We start from the raw sequence: 15981 nt of genomic DNA, 5'->3' as shown, positions 1-15981 counted from the left end.
GTGAACATTGTGAATATACTAATTTATGCAATAGGAAAAAGAATGCCAAAAGCATGCAAACTGTGTAAGGTGTGGTATAGCATAGTTAATCCACAAAACCTGATAAGAAAATGTTCTGCATGCAACATTCCAACACATCCTCAATGTGCTGAATTAATGCAAGATATGAGTAAGGATACCAGAATATTTTGCTCAACATGTCTATCATGGATAGACAATGTTATTAAATCAAGACTTGATGTGCAAATAGTTGAGGATGAAGAAGAAGAGGAAGAGGAAGAAGAAGAGGAAAACAGAAGAGAAGAAAACAAACTGAAATGACAGAAAAAAATAAGGAAAACAAAGAACAAGACAAGAGTATGGATGCAGAGATACTCATTGATACTACATATGAGGCAATCAAGCAGCATACATACGAAGAAATAAATCACGACATGACAACACAAAATAAAATCCCGAAGAAGCTCTACCCAGATCTGCGCACTGATGGGAAACAGGAACAAATAGACAAGAAAGACAAAGTCTGCACCCTTTTGAAAAGAGTCAATTGCAGATTCGGAGAAAGCTGTTGCTACAAACATCCCAAGGTATGTCACAACTATGAAATCTTTGGCTATGAGGATGATTGCAGAGATCTACATCCAAAAATATGCAAAAACCTAAAAGAAGGAAAAGGGTGTAAGTTTGACAAAAAATGTAAATATATGCAGCCTGTAGCCATGAATCAAAATCAATTAAATAATCAATTAAATAATAAAATCCAAAATAGGAAAGAGACGAATAAAGAGAGGAACAAAGAACATGAGGTGAAGGAAAAAAGCAAGCCATCACCTCGTATGGAGTGTCAGCAAAGAATTTCCAAGCATCATCTCCAAGATACTACAACTCAAGAGATAAATACTGTATATACGATGCTAGGGGATATTGCAGATACGGAGAAAATTGCAGAGTCAGACACAAAATGAATAATTATGATGAAGGAAGATCAAATATTTTGGAAAAGTTGGATTTTTTAAAGTCAGAATTTCTGGAAATAAAGAAAAGAACAACATACCAGAACAGGAAAGAGACATGGGAAAATCCTTATTATTACCCATATTAAATGAAGGTGGTAACTCAAAAAGGAATCAAGGGGGAACCGTGATATATGGGAAAGACAAAAAACAAGGAAAAATATATTAGAAATATAGTAACTCAGAATGTGTACTAATAGCGGTAGAATATGAATCTGAAAAATTAATGAACATAGTAATATATAGACCCCTAATACTAAAGAGTTTGACTCAAAAATAGAAAAATTGGATGATATATGTAGAAATCACAAGGACTGGACTGTTCTATCTGGAGACTTTAACTTTCCTTTCATAGACTGGAAAGAACGAATAGGAGATTGTGGTTGTATTTATACATATAAAAAAGAGAGTAATAGTAGTGCTGAAGATAAGAGGTAACTTCGAAACAAAAAAGTCTATTAGATATGCTACTAGAATACAACATTCAACAAATAAATCACCTGCCAACAAGAAAGGAAAATACTTTAGACGTAGCATTTGTGAACGAGGTTAATTATGTTAAAGAAATAATAGTTTATGCATGCGAGTATTTCAGACCATAATGTCATAGAATTAACAGTCCATTCCAAAGCAAGTGAAAACAGAGATAAGCATGAAATGAAAAAGTGGGAAGGATATGGAAGATACAACTTCTACGGTAAACGATAAGTGGTCAGCAATAAATGAAGGGAATTAAACAAAGTTGGGATAACATTTTCCTAAGTGGGAAGGATATGGAAGATACAACTTCTATTTTTGCGGTCGAAAAATTATAAAACTAAACGTGGAAAAATAATCAGTCATAAAGGCAAATAAATGAAGAATTAAACAAAGATTGGTAATGACAAAAATTTTCCCTAAGTGATGATATAAACGTAAATGCGGAGATATTATATAAAGTATTAGAGAAAATAATGGATAAATATATACCGAAGAAGAAAAGTAAACATCAGTCATGCATACCAAGAGACAGAAGGATCTTGTTCCAGAAAATCAGAAAGTGGAAAAAAGGCCTTGCAAAAGAGAAAAATGCATGGAAAATGATGGAACTAAAAAGTAAGATAGAAAATGCAGAACAAAAGATTATTCAATCAAAAGAAAATGAAAAACGGGACTTGGAAGAAAAAACCCTAGTAAATATCAAGCAAAACCCAAACTATTGTACTCATATGCGAAAAAGATGAATAGAAGAATAGAAATAGGCCCTCTAAGAATTGCAGGGAGATTAACAAATGAAAAAAAGAAAATATGCACCATATTGGCAGAAAGATATAAGAGAGAATTCACCCCAAGAATTGATAATGAAGATGATGATACAGAAGTAAGGGATGAAAATAGCGAATATTTAGCTGACAGATATTAATGAAGCTGATATTGTGCAGGCTATTAATAAAATTAAAAATGGAGCTGCAGCTGGGCCTGATGGTGTCCCTGCTATTTTGTTAATTCTATCGCAAAGCCACTTGCAATATTATTAAGACAAAGTGTAGATACAGGCAAGATTTATGATGAGCACAAATTAGCATATATTACCCCTACTTTCAAAAGTGGATCAAGACTAGAGGCTAGTAATTATAGGCCTGTGAGTCTAATATCACATATTATGAAAGTGTATGAAAGGGTGATGAAGAAAAATATTATGAAACACTTAATAAAAAATAATTTGTTTAATATAGGGCAACATGGTTCGTACCCGGAAAAAGTGCACAAACCCAACTGTTAGCCCACTGTGAGAACATATACAAAAATATGAAAAGCGGAAATGAAACAGATGTGGTTTATCTAGACTTTGCAAAAGCTTTTGACAAGGTAGATCATAATATATTAGCGAAGAAAATTAGAAAACATAATATAGTGGATAAAGTAGGAAGATGGTTAAAAGAATTTTTACACAGAAAACAGATAGTTATTGCAAACGATGAGAAATCGGATGAAGCTAAGGTAATATCCGGTGTGCCACAAGGTATGGTGTTAGCTGCATTACTGTTTGTTATTATGATTGCAGACATAGACAGTAATGTTAAGGACTCGGTAGTGAGTAGTTTCGCCGATGACACAAGAATAAGTAGAGAAATTACTTGTGATGACGATAGGAACACGCTACAAAGAGACCTTAACAAAGTATATGAATGGGCAGAGGTAAATAGGATGGTATTTAACTCTGGAGACAGAGTAGGAAAGCTATATGCATATAGGGGACCTAATAAGGAGACAATCACAAATAAGGAAGCAGTTAAAGACCTTGGTGTGATGTTGAATAGGAACATGTTATGCAATGATCAAATAGTAATTCTATTGGCAAAATGTAAAGCAAAAATGGGAATGTTGTAACGGCACTTCAAAACAAGAAAAGCTGAACACTATTATAGCTTTATAAAACATATGTTCGTAGTCCACTTGAATATTGCAATATGATATGGTACCCACACTATCAAAAGTATATTGCTCAAATGGAGAGTGTACAAAGGTCCTTTAAAGCTAGAATAGAAGAAGTTAAGGATCTTGACTACTGGGAAAGACTACAATCCTTAAAATTATATGGTCTAGAAAGGAGAAGAGAACGCTACATGATAATTCAGGCATGGAAACAGATAGAAGGAATTGCCGAAAACATCATGGAGCTAAAAATATCAGAAAGAGCAAGCAGAGGTAGATTAATAGTGCCCAAAACTATACCAGGAAAAATAAGAAAAGCACACAGGACATTAATCCACTATGCACCAGCATCGACAATGCAGTGTCTATTCAGTGCGTTGCCAGCTCATCTGAGAAATATATCAGGAGTGAGCGTAGATATGTTTAAGAATAAGCTCGGCAAATATCTAAGCTACATCCCAGACCATCGAAGGTTGAAAGATGCAAAATATACCGGAAGATGCACTAGCAACTCTCTGGTAGACATTAGAGGTGCCTCACACTGAGGGACCTGGGGCAACCCGAACAAGATGTAAGGTCTGTAAGGTCTGTAGGCCCTGTCCTCCCCAGTTCTCCCACCTTTCTTTTTTCATCAAATTAATTAAGTTGCTTTGCTTTCAGTCTGCCATCATCTGGGACATACGACTCCAAACCCCATTTTAACAGGTTACCTATGCAAAAAAAAAAATAAATAAATAAAAAATAATAATAATTTCCTTTTCATGCCCTCCTGAGGGGGCCGCGGGGTGGGAGTGGGGGGTGAATGGCGCCCATTATTTATGAGACACGAATATATTAAAGAAATGATGGGTACTGTTTTCTCTGGGAAATTAGAAGCTGGTAACCGAACATTGTTGTAAATCTACCCCAAGTGCTTTTCTCAAGCAGCATCTCACATCAGCTCCTTGATCATCCACGAGCAAGTCGCGAGGTTAACAACCTCATGTCGGGTATACTACTTGCTGACAACCAAAAGACTAATATATATATATATATATATATATATATATATATATATATATATATACATATATATAGACATATATACATATGTATATATGTATATAAATATGTATATATATATATATATATATATATATATATATATATATATATATATATATTTGTATACAGGGTGTTTCGAAATTAAGACCCCCCCCCACCCCCCCCCCCCCCCTCTACAACATAAACTAAAATTGATATGGACAAAAACAAAGTAATTCAGAACAGGTGTTCATTTAAGTTTCTTTCTGAGTATTTAATATTTTGTGTGGCCTCCATCTGCCTGTACCACAGCCTGCATTCTTGAGGGGTATGATTCCATCAAATCGCAAAAAACTGAGACTCAATCTCCATTTCCCTGAGCACTTCGGTCACTTCTCTTCGCAGGTCGTCGAGGCTTGGTATACCATCATAGTTCACTGCTTCAACGCGATCCTTTAAGATACTCCCAATGTTTTCACACACATTAAGGTCAGGGGAGCTACCTGGAAATTCACTTGACGAGAAGAAATCGATACCACTGTTTCGAAGCACTTCCTGTGTCTGAAGAGCCTTGAAACATGGTGCCTTATCATGCAAAAATGTGATTTCTTCAAAAGATAATACATTTTCAGGATCTTTGAGGAAAGGAAATACTTCACCAGTAAGCACAGTTTCTCTGAAGTGCTCGCCATTCCATGACTGTCCTTTTTCTTTGATGATCCACGTTAACTGTTTGATTGTTAAACAGAAAAATTCCCAAACATTCAGGAAATTTCACAACTTGGCGATATCGCACATCATCGCTGATATCATCCAACTTTGCAGCCCAAATTATGTCATTTTTTTATTATTTGGCTTCCTGACTGTGCAAATGAAGAATTCATCTGATGCAGTAACATAGAGAAAGTCAGCTTCATCCCAGTCTTTAAGAAATGAACCACAAAACCATGCATGGTCTTCTCTTTGTTGCTTAGTGATGTTGGGCTTGCTGATAAAATGAAATGGCTTGATACCAGTTTTTTTCAACTACAATATACAGCACTATAACTTCTCATCTTTCCCCTTTTTGTTACTAGTTCAAGGGCCAATTTACGTAAAGACTTTCTTGTTCTACCTGCTGCCTCAGCTATGATGTCTTTTGACTCCTGAGAAAGGACTTCAGGCCTTCCAAGATTCTCACTCTTTTCGCGATAACAGTCATATGGATTTTTGTTCCAGTTTCTTTTAACAAAATATTCATCTCTTTTGATGTATTTAGCTATCCAGGAACGTGAAATGAAGGATGCGCCAGCATTTCTGGCCTCTGAAGGTTATAGCCCTGATTCGGTCAATCCATCTGATTTCCTCCGAGTCGTAAGCCATGGCTGTATCTAACTCCGTCACTCAGTCTGAAAATACAAGAAATGTAAATTGAAATATAGCTTAATTGAAACTTAAGATGATGCACTTGGAGATAGGCTATAGCAGAAAACTTCATAACTTTCCATTTGTTCTGTGGAGGGGGGGCGGCTTCTAATTTAGAAACACCCGGTACATATATACGTATATTTGTATCTTTATACATATTTGTATGTATGTAAATATATATACATGTCTCTGTGTATGTATATATGTATGTATGTCTTTCTATACAGATATATGTAGATATATAATTATGGTCACAGATATATATCTTTAAATTAACAATTGATATAATTTATATTAAAATTTGCTCCTTTTTGATCGACATGGTGCAACTGAAATGCCACCTGAGGCCTCTAAAAGCTAGCGGGAAACGGAAAGATAATCAGCATCTACAGCAACTAGTCTTGCTCTCTTTCTCTTTATATACTAGCTTAGACGCATGTGCTTGAAAATATACATGTTGTGGTGAGATATATAGTATATGCATATGAGTATAAATATACCTCAAATGCCGTGTATTTGTTTAAAAGAAAATCCTTGCCATGAAAGAACAGGCACCCTCTTGCATGCGGACCTAGCTAGCATCCAGTAGTTTTTGCAAATCAAGGTGAAATCGAAAGGGAAACACAAAAACGAGATTTACTTTGCTTTTCCCCTTTCGAAGTTGTTTGGCGGAACCCGTCCATCAGGTGTTCAACGCCGTTTTCTCTCCGGGTTTTGTACCTTCGCTAAAAGCCCCCGCCGAGCATTGTTTGATTCTTCAGAAATAGGAAATAACTCGTACTTACTTAAGGTCTAATGGTGTCGTGGGTGGCTTTATTCTTCAGTCCCAAGGGCCTCTCTCTCTCTCTCTCTCTCTCTCTCTCTCTCTCTCTCTCTCTCTCTCTCTCTCTCTCTCTCTCTCTCTCTCTCTCTCTCTCTCTCTCCACAGCCGTCCCCGAGAGTATTTCTCAACCCTACAATGCACTGTTCCTCAAAGAATTCTTCCGCATCTCAGCACCACAACACAATACCTCAAGGTCCCTTTGATGTCAAGAACCTAATATTTTTTTCTTAGAAAATGTCAAGTCTCTTAATCGCGCACTTGAGCCCTCGTGCAAGTGAATGCTTCCTTTAATGTGTGCTTACAACAAGCTGCTTTCTCTTTTCAGTCATTTTCTTTAAGAAAAAGGTTTTGTGTATTCGTGTGTATGATTAAATACATGTATTAGATATTTTCAAGTGGTCTGGCGTTTAAGATTAGAAGTTTAAGACGGGTAGTGCATAGTAAGAGACTCGTGTTAGTTATAATCGCAATAAATGAACATATTTAAGGTCACATTCGTACCTCGAAATTTACACATAACATATCCATTTGCAGATACATACAATGCATTATTGAACTAGCCATAACTTTATAATTTATTCGAGTATACCCGCTTCGCTTAGACTGAAAACCACATTATATAACTTTCATATGGAAAGGTTTCTTTACACACGTACGTTCAACACCGGCATCTTTGCCCATCTCAGAACTGCTTAGAAGTTACAGTTAACTAAACATTATTATCTTCTTGTAATAATGCTTCTTGTAATAGTAATTCAGCAAGCATAAGCATTAGGGGAGAAGGTTCTTTTGAGCAGGTTTTGCTGTTCTTTGATGTTATTTCATGTTTAATTAGTTTTAAATATTTTTTACTAGTTTTTAAGGCTTCGTGGTTTTACTGTTAATGTTGCTTTGGATTTTTGCCTGAACTATACATTGTAAACACGATAAGAATATATTTGACAGAAAGCCTCTTTCATAATGAAAATTCATTTTTCTTCACTTCTCTGTAAGGCAATGCACATTTTCTCCAGTTAACTAACATAAGAAATATAAGAAAACACTAATATTCAAATTTATAGATTAAACCAAACTGGTATGAACTAGTCACAGCCTACTTTTATATAAAAAAATCAAACTTTACCTAAATCTGGAAAGTTAAGATGAACACTTCCCAACCAGCCCATGATTCCACAGATGCCCTTAAAGTTCTGTAAAGAAATGCAGTCACACAAATAGCAATGAATATCTCTCCATATCCAGATACCTGCAACTAAATCGGGAACCATCTAATGTCACGGCAGACCCTGCAAGCGAGTATCGTGCCGGGTGCCTGCCCTCGGGGTATTAAAAGTTATTGTTGAATTTCAAAGACGAAATTGCGATAAGGAAAATTATCCTAAGACTCAGCAGAAGCTAATCCTTAATTGAAGTTTTACAGTTGTGATGTGAATCTAGAGTTGTATGTAAACAGTTACTCGTACAGAATTAAGTTCTAGTGTCATTCTTTGTCGCAGACGAAAAACTATATTGAAGGAAATGACACCACTTCCTGATTGCTGTCTTGACCGAATATTTGTTTGTATGGTGTTTTTACGTTGCATGGAACCAGTGGTTATTCAGCAACGGGACCAACGGCTTTACGTGACGTCCGGACCACGTCGAGAGTGATCTTCTATCACTAGAAATACACATCTCTCACCCCTCAGTGGAATGTCCGAGAATCGAACTCGCGGGCACAGTGGTGGTACGCCTATACCATACCGACCACGCCACTGAGGCGCTTCGTTTCTCACATACATATTACGCATATGTAGCGAAAACAGTGATAATTATTGCGCTTTTCGTAATCCGAAGAACTTCGTAAATTTAAACTGGCTTTGAGTTATATACCGAGTTGAGAGAGAGGAGAGCCTAAGTTCACTAACGCCCTCTTTGATGCAATCGTTGTACGTACATCATATTTAAAACACATCAGTGCTGAAGAGTCATTAGCATAAAAACCTTTATGAATTGTTTCAAAATTAATTATACTTATTGACATCACATCAATGTCAGCCCGAAGCAGTAACGGCCGTTGAAAATGTCCCTGTCGAGTCTGGTTTTTTATTTTTATTTTTTTTAGTTATTTATTTTTTCTAGGCATAATGGCAACGCGTTCAGCTTAAAGCTCAGTGATTCACTTTCGATCCCTTTGCCGGAAGAGGAGGGACGATTTAGGTGGGTGCCATAAAATTCCAATTCATCTTAGTTGAACTATGCAGTGAATTATAAATTTGATGTTAGCCAACTTTTGTGACGCAGATGAGAGAGAGAGAGAGAGAGACCTTACCTTACCTTACAGACCTTACATCTTGTTCGGGTTGCCCCAGGTCCCTCAGTGTGGGGCACCTCTAATGTCTACCAGAGAGTTGCTAGTACATCTTCCGGTATATTTTGCATCTTCCAACCTTGGATGGTCTGGGATGCAGCTTAGATATTTGTCGAGCTTATTCTTAAACATCTACGCTCACTCCTGATATATTCCTCAGATGAGCTGGCAACGCATTGAATAGACGCTGCATTATCGATGCTGGTGCAAAGTGGATTAATGTCCTGTGTGCTTTCCTTATTTTTCCTGGTATAGTTGTGGGCACTATTAATCTACCTCTTCTTGCTCTTTCTGATATTTTTAGTTCCATGATGTTTTCGGCTATTCCTTCTATCTGTTTCCATGCCTGAATTATCATGTAGCGTTCTCTTCTCCTTTCTAGACTATATAATTTTAAGGATTGAAGTCTTTCCCAGTAGTCAAGGTCCTTAACTTCTTCTATTCTAGCTGTAAAGGACCTTTGCACACTCTCTATTTGTGCAATATCCTTTTGATAGTGTGGGTACCATATCATATTGCAATATTCAAGTGGACTACGATTAAATGTTTTATAAAGCATAATCATGTGTTCAGCTTTTCTTGTTTTGAAGTGCCGTAACAACATTCCCATTTTTGCTTTACATTTTGCCAATAGAATTGCTATTTGATCATTGCATAAAATGTTCCTATTCATCATCACACCAAGGTTTTTAACTGCTTCCTTATTAGTGATTGTCTCATTATTAGGTCCCCTATATGCATATAGCTTTCCTTCTCTGTCTCCATAATTTATTGATTCAAATTTATCAGAGTTAAATACCATCTTATTTACCTCTGCCCAATCATATACTTTGTTAAGGTCTCTTTGTTGCGCTTTCCTATCTTCATCACAAGTAATTTCTCTACTTATTCATGTGTCATCGGCAAAACTACTCACTACCGAGTCCTTAACATTACTGTCTATTTCTGCAATCATAATAACAAACAGTATTGCAGCTAACACCGTACCTTGTGGCACACCGGATATTACCTTAGCTTCATCCGATTTCTCATCGTTGGCAATAACTATCTGTTTTCTGTTGTGTAAAAATTCTTTTAACCATCTTCCTACTTTATCCACGATATTGTGTTTTCTAATTTTCTTCGCTAATATATTATGGTCTACCTTGTCAAAAACTTTTGCAAAGTCTAGATAAACCACATCTGTTTCATTTCTGCTTTTCATATTTTTTAATATGTTCTCACGGTGGACTAACAGTTGGGTTTGTGTACTTTTTCCGGGTACGAAACCATGTTGTCCTATATTAAACAAATAATTTTTTATTAAATGTTTCATAATATTTTTCTTCATTACCCTTTCATACACTTTCATAATATGTGATGTTAGACTCACAGGCCTATAATTACTTGCCTCTAGTCTTGATCCAATTTTGAAAGTAGGGGTAATATATGCTAATTTGTGCTCATCATAAATCTTGCCTGTATCTACACTTTGTCTTAATAATATTGCAAGTGGCTTTGCAATAGAATGAACTACTTTCTTTAACAAAATAGCAGGAACACCATCAGGACCTGCAGCAGCTCCATTTGTATTTTCATTAATAGCCTGCACAATATCAGCTTCATTAAATATTCACTATTTTCATCCCTTACTTCTGTATCATTATCTTCATTATCAATTCTAGGGGTGAATTCTCTCTTATATCTTATAAGAGAGAGAGAAAGTGGAAAAACAACAGGAGTGAGTATTCGTAACTCCATCAAAGTAGTGGATAAGGTCTATAGAATACACACACGGCTTTAAATAATTCGTAAAATATTTTAAGGGTCTCTCTCTCTCTCTCTCTCTCTCTCTCTCTCTCTCTCTCTCTCTCTCTCTCTCTCTCTCTCTCAGGAATGTTGTTGGAAATTTAGTATCTCATTCTTTCCTAATTTTGTTCCGAAACTCTCTCTCTCTCTCTCTCTCTCTCTCTCTCTCTCTCTCTCTCTCTCTCTCTCTCTCTCATTAAAACTTCAGTCCTTTGTATCTCCTGATAGGCCATCCGTACTGTGCTAGAAGTAACAGCTTCTTAACCAACGTGATGGCATCAGTGATTGTGGTAGCTGTAACGCCATGTAGTTCGCGACCAAACAATCAATCCATCTAACAAGATGCGTTAAGTATACCGTGCTTTGCTTTCCTTCAACATATTGTGTTTAGCAAACGCCCATATTCCTTCTAACCTCTTTTAAGCACTTCACGCGTCAGAATGTAATGACGAATTGTAGAATTTTTGTGTATTATTATTACTACTATTAATTGCTGTAGCAGTAAATAAAATAATCTGAATATCGAGATACTAACGAATGACAACATAAGAAAAACGATCGCAGACAGCTACTGGGAATACGAACCATTGCTTGGTATACAAACACTTACTGGAGATGTTGAAAGAACCCATTACTTCTCTCGGTTAGAATCCATAAATATTTAAGACATATGAGTCACTGCATTATAAATTTCCCCGACTCATCCCTGCATACTAAGTAGCCCTTTTGACTCTCCTGCATCATATGGGGCCTCCAGGCACATTTGTTGATTTCGTCGCGTACCATGTTTTATGCTTTCTCTGTATGCAAGTTCGTGCTAGGGCGTACACAAACATTTTATATATATAATACATATACATTACCATATATAAATATATATATATATATGATATATATATAGATATATATATATAAATATATATATATATGTGTGTATGTATGTATATATATGTGTGTGTGTATTATTGTTACTATGTTTTCTCGTTCTCGGTGTCTGAAAAACTGTGGAAGTGACTTACTAGAAAACGGAAGCATAAAACAAAATCTATGGCTGAAGGCCTGGTATCACTGGAGGGCAAAAAGTATATAAAACTCTAGAGATTTAGTTTAACTGAAGTGTATTTACCCTAAATTACGTGAGTAAGCAATTTACACCTTAATGGTGACAGGGACTCGAACAGGTCCAGAAATTAAATGGAAGGTGGTTGATTGGAGGTCAACTGGGACACATGGCTGGAAAATGATCCAGGCACAGAAATAAGGTTTACGCACAGCGACTTGCTTAATAATCCTTTCGCCGCTTCCAAGGGATTCCAAGTTTCCTCTCACAACTAGACAAGATATTTGTATCTGCAAAGAGAGAGCATTTTAGGATCACCACTAAGGCGATAGACATGTGAGGAACGTTAAACACGATTCTCTCTTATTATTCCACATCAAACTCCACTCACAGGGATATAGAATGACTGGGAGCTTATACAGAAAAGTACACTGCTTTGTTTTATTAACTAAGGGGATGTTTAGCATGAAACAACAGTACTTCCTGATGTAGCAGACGTTAGTCTAGACGGGAATATCATAATTACATTTTGATATCACTACTAGCATCACAAGGGGAATTATTTACAGCATCGATGGTAGCAATAGGAAAGTGCTTTATGGTAACCAAAAATAGGGACTGCGATGCTGAGCCAATAGGGGGAAAGCCACCTTGGAAAAATGAAAAGAAATACCTTTTCAGTGGTAGCCAATCGGAAAGAAGAAGAGATATTCACAGAGAACGGAGGCTGGTGAAGAAGGCAACTGGAAACATGTCTGAATTTCCTTTTAAATTTAGTTATTTTGCCTTGGTACTGGCTTCAATTCTGATTGTTATATATACAAATATACTCTACCTGACCATTCAATCACTGGAAAAACTGAATGACAACCAATAATCTCTCTCTCTCTCTCACTCTCTCTCTCTCTCTTTCCTGTGAAGATATTTGCTTCAGTTACATTGCACAGTATTTTTGACATTTTATATTTCACCCACTTCTCACCCCCATTTCTATCAGGGCTGAACTTGGACTTAAGGGTGTCAGGAGTGTTTATATTCCACCCCTTCTCACCCAACTTCCTATCAGGGGAGAACTTGGACTTAAAGGGCATCAGGAGTGTCACTATTCAATGCAGTGACCGCAAAAACTATGGCTTAGACATTAATATCTGCAGTTTTCTGTTACTTTTTTACATCTCATCCCCTTCCCATCCCTTCTTTCTCACCCCCCCCCCCCCCTTCCTATCAAGGCTGAACTCGGACTTCAAGGGCATCAAGAGTGTCACTTCTCATCTCAGCAACCTGGAAAACTATGGATTAGACACTAATATCTGTTGTTATCGGTTATTTTTACATGTCAACCCCTTCCCACCCCTTCTCAACCCCCCCTCCCTCTTCCTGTCAGGCTAAACTTGGACTTAAGGGGCATTGGGAGTTTCCTTATTCATCTCGGAGATCTTGAAAACAATAAATTAGACATTAATATATGTTGTTTTAGGCTATCTTTGCATGTCACCCTTTTCCCACCCTTTTTCACCCCACTTCCTATCGGGGCTGAACTTGGACTTGAAGGGCATCAAGAGTGTCACTATTCATCTCAGTGACCTCAAAAACTATGGATCAAATGCAATATAGATGTTTGGTGTCTGTATAATAATATAGTATTATATTTATATATATAGATATAATTTTTTTTATATATATATATATATATAATATACATGTGTACATTTATATGTGGCATATGTATATATGTATATTGGTTGATTGGTTCCAGCAGCCCACTTCAGTTGACTAACTAACAAGGTACTTATTTCCCTGGTTTCGTCAGTCTGTGGACAATAATAATGAATGTGGAGTTACCTGAATTGCTACAGCCATTCTAAGTGATCTATAGTACAGTTAGCATTATTATATGTCTAAGCTAGAGTACATAAATAATTTATTCATTTTTTTTACTTGAGTAAGTTATGTGGTAATAATATTAATATGAATAAAAATTTAATAAACTTCAGTTTTCTTTAAATTTCCACAGATGTGAAAGAATAATGTAGTCAGATATCGACATTTTTATTTCCCAAAATATTCTAATGTAATTCTGGATGATAATAACTCAGGCGTCGAATGATTATGGAAAAGAATTGCCTGTGATTTGATAAGCACCTCCCCGGGTGATGGTTCTGGGAAAGAAAACGGGACATAAACTACAGCTGTTTCACGGTTGATCGGGACGGAACCTTCACCACTGGGACCCAGAGCACCAAATTTGAAATCCTCAATGAATCGCAGATCACGGAGGAGACAAGTCGCCGGTATGGAGAAGGAAACAAAAACAACCAGCGAGGAAGGATTCTGGAATGGAGCAGGACTAATTAGGGCAGAGCAGAGCTTTGCAGGATCAGATGAGAGGGAGAGAGAGTTTATGTGCTTCATATCCAGAACGAATGTGAGGTAAAAGTGACAGGATATAGAAACAGGGACGCCATCAGAGGCGCTCAGCCAAACACCTCGCAGTTTCTTTCTTAGAAGGTGAGGTTATCGGAGGGGATGCGGGTAGCAAGGAGGGAACGGAGTGGTTGGTGAGTGGTGGGTGGGGGAGGGTTAGAAATATTTATCCGGAGTCCCTGAATCCTTATAAGGTATCATTATCCTTGTAAGTTATCGAGGGCGGGGGGTAATATGCGAGAAGAAGTTTTGGAAAAACGAGGGTATCCATAAAAAGTTGGGTTATTTTACGAGACATTTATGGGGAGAGAGGCCACGCTTAGGCCTACCGCCAAAGCTCACATAGTTTGTCAGGGTTCCCGACGCCTTACATACATCATGGTTTCCGGTCAGCGCCGTAAATTACGCCTGGGGCCCACATTTCCTTAATCTCCAATATCGAGTTAAGTTGGCCTTTAAGCATTTCCTATGGGTGGCCATAAATAACGGAATACCAACATAAATAAAAGAAGAAGTCCGACGCCGCACCGACGGACAGATGTAAAGCAGCCAATAGACTGGAAAGCCATGAATAAAAGATACTGCGAATAAAAGTGGCCTCCGAGAAAAGGAAACGTGCGCATGATGTCTGTCGTAAGTGCGTCCGCCTGAGGCAGGACCCGAATTCAGAGGAACTACAAGGAATTTAAATGGCGGACGCATCAGTAGACGTATAGGTATTTAAATAGATAGATAAGTGCTCACTTCTTCCTGTGTATACAGAAATAACACTAATAGCATTATTATTACCTTTGTTACACGACATCCTGGTTCATATTGATTTCAATTACTAAAAAATTGCGTCTTTTCTATCCTAAAGATTTTTTTTTTCTATCACAGTCCTCCATTTCGACTGGGTGGTATAGTGTGGGGTTCCGGGTTGCATCCTGCCTCCTCAGGAGTCCATCACTTTTCTTACCATGTGCGCCGTTTCTAGGATCACACTCTTCTGCCTGAGTCCTGGAGCTACTTCAGCCTCTAGTTTTTCTAGATTCCTTTTCAGGGATCTTAGGATCGTGCCTAGTGTTCCTATGATTATGGGTACAATTTCCACTGGCATATTTTCGGTCTTGATACTTATCCATTTTTCCCCTCTCTTTCTCTTCAACTCTGGTGTCCCATGGTATTGCGACATCAATGAGTGATACTTTCTTCTTGATTTTGTCAATCAACGTCACGTCTGGTCTATTTGCACGTATCACCCTATCTTTTCTGATGACATAGTCCCAGAGGATCTTTGCCTGATCTTTCTATCACTCCTTCAGGTTGGTGCTCGTACCACTTATTACTGCCAGGTAGCTGGTGTTTCTTGCACAGGCTCCAGTTGAGGGCTTTTGCTACTGAATCGTGCCTCTTTTTGTACTGGTTCTGTGCAAGTGCCGGACATTTCGCTTACTATGTGGTTTATGGTTTCATTTTTCGTACTATTGCACTTCCTACATATGGGAGATATGTTATTTCCATCTATCGTTCTTTGAACATATCTGGTTCTTAGGGCCTGATCTTGTGCCGCTGTTGTCATTCCTTCAGTTTCCTTCTTTAGCTCTCCCCTCTGTAGCCATTGCCAATTGTCATCGCTGGCTAGTTCTTTAATCTGTCTCATGTATTGTCCGTGCATTGGTTTGTTGTGCCATTCCTC

This window comes from Macrobrachium nipponense, chromosome 12, assembly GCF_015104395.2.
Source record: "Macrobrachium nipponense isolate FS-2020 chromosome 12, ASM1510439v2, whole genome shotgun sequence".
Lineage (NCBI taxonomy): Eukaryota > Metazoa > Arthropoda > Malacostraca > Decapoda > Palaemonidae > Macrobrachium > Macrobrachium nipponense.
Note: the sequence above shows the minus strand (reverse complement) of the source record.